Source organism: Mus caroli, chromosome 2, assembly GCF_900094665.2.
Source record: "Mus caroli chromosome 2, CAROLI_EIJ_v1.1, whole genome shotgun sequence".
Taxonomy (NCBI): domain Eukaryota; kingdom Metazoa; phylum Chordata; class Mammalia; order Rodentia; family Muridae; genus Mus; species Mus caroli.
The window spans coordinates 139,388,542-139,390,945 of NC_034571.1; positions in this window are offsets into that span (position 1 = coordinate 139,388,542).

A 2,404-nucleotide genomic window follows, 5' to 3' on the forward strand; every position below is an offset into this window, starting at 1 on the left:
AGAGGAAGAGAAGCTTCATCCAGCAACTGATGCAAACAGATGCAGAGGCTCATAGCCAAATTTTAGGTGGAGCTCAGGGAATTCTGTGGAAGAGGGGGAGGAATGATTGTAGGATCCAGAGGAGTCATGAGCACACAGAATTAACTAACTTGGCATCATAGGGGGCTCACAGAGAGTCAACTGACAGGGAGCCTGCGTGGGTCTGACCTAAGCCCTCTGCATGTATGCTACGGTTGTGTAGCTTGGTCTTCTTGTGAGACTCCTAACGGTGGTAGTGGGGGCTGTCTCTGATTCTTCTGCCTGCTTTTGGGACCCTTTTCTCCTATTGGGTCACTTTGTCCAGCCTTAGGGGAGGTGCCTAGTTTTATTGGAACTTGATATATCATGTTTGGTTGATAGCCCTGGGAAGCCTGCCCTTTTTTGAAGGGAAATAGGAGGAGTGGATTGTGGGGAGAGGGGAGGTGGGGGTGGAGCTGAGAGGAATGGAATTGTGATTGGGACGAAACATATGAGAGGATAAGTAAAAAAAAAATACAAGTAGAGAAGTTTTGTCACGTTTATTCTTTTTTTTTTTTCCTGACAATTATTTTCTTTCTATCTTACAGGCAGATTGGAAAGTTAAAGGCAATATCTTCATCCTTAGTTTTCCATGTGTTGCCTAGAAGACATCATTGTCCTACCAGGTGGGCTCTCAGATGACTTGGAATCATAAGGTGCCGGCAAGGGATCTGGTCCAAGTCTTGACTGCATTAGCAAGCAGAGTTTTCTGAAGCACGGGAATCCATCCTGAGGAGAGTACTTTCTCTTAAACCATACCTGCAAGGCAGCTTTCTCTCAGGGCAAGCACCTCTTCCAGATAGACACCTCTTACTGTCCAGCAAGGTGAGCATCTGCCTTCAGCTGGTGGTATGAACCAAAGCCCACAGCGGTCTTCATGACTGGGAACCCAAAAGAAAAGATACCCAAAAGTTCATGTCTGCATTTGGGTAGTCACAAAAATACAGCTTATGTACCTGGGAGGGATGGCGTGCAGGGAAGAGAGACTTTAGCTGGCAAGAAGGTCAGTAGTAATCAGTATGTGCTCCTAGCACAGAAGGAAAGGGGGAGGAAGAGAGAGGGGGAGGGGGAGAGACACAGAGAGAAGAGACAATGGCACACAGAAGAGACAAACACATGCACAGAGACAGAAAGAGACAGAGACAGGCAGAGAGACAGAGACAGAGAGAGACAGAGAGACACAACTTGAAAGGGAGGGAGACACAAATAGACACACATGCCCAGGGACATACACAAAGACAGAGACAGAGAGGGAAGGAGAGTGAGGAAGAAGAGAGGGGGAATGGAGAGAAAGGAGGGCAAGGGAGAAGGAGAGGGAGAGGGAGTAAAACAATAGATTGTATTCCTGTCTTCCATTCATGGAAACTTGTATCTGGTGTGGAAAACGAAGAAGTAAAAGTCCCACAGTGCTCCATGCTGAGAAAGTGCATCTGCCCATCATTTATGGACATGGAATCTCCTGGGTGAGATACAAGCCGAATGACATTGTACAAGCTCTGGAGATGCTTTGATTTCTCTACTTATTCTGAGTATGGTATCTCTGCTTTGGATGACAATCACATATTCATGATATTTAAAAAACTGGAGGATAGTGGGCCTGGTGAAGAACATGGGAGGGGCCATTGCCTTCAGTGTCCAGTACTGACAAGCTCAAAGGCACTATCCACAGGCAATCATTGAGTCTAGACTGAGCTGGGTGCAGTGGGGCATGACGGTACCTCAGCATGTGTGATGGGAGAATCTCTTGAGTGTGCTAGTTTGAGCTCAGATAAAAGCGAGACCATGTCTCAATAAATAAACAGATAATAAGAAAAACCCCAAGTGAATACAAATAAAACCATTAAAGAGAAGTTTTCTCAGTTGTAATGGTTATATATCAAAGAGTTAATAGCCACACATGTTCAAGATTTATTTATAAGGGGAAATATTTATGTGTATGTATGCAAGTCACATGTGTACAGGTGCCTATCGAGGTTTGAGCTGGAGTGACAGTGAATTGTGAGCTGACTGGCTGACCTCCATCCACAGGAAGCACAGATCTTCAAGCTGTCTCTGCAGTCCAATGCATGTTAGATGCTCAGCACTTCACTTATCATAAGAAGTTCCATTAGAAAGTGCTAGAATGGCTCCCGTGAGGGGGACAACATAGTCCCATATGTGTTCTTCAGTTCAAAGGTTGAAATGAGATATCATAATAATAGCATGTGTAATAAAAAGCGTAACTAACCTTTTATTTTTATGTATGTATGTATGTATGTATGTATGTATGTATTTAGTTTTTCTTTTTTTTATTTTTAATATTTTTATTACATATTTTCCTCAATTACATTTCCAATGCTATCCCAAA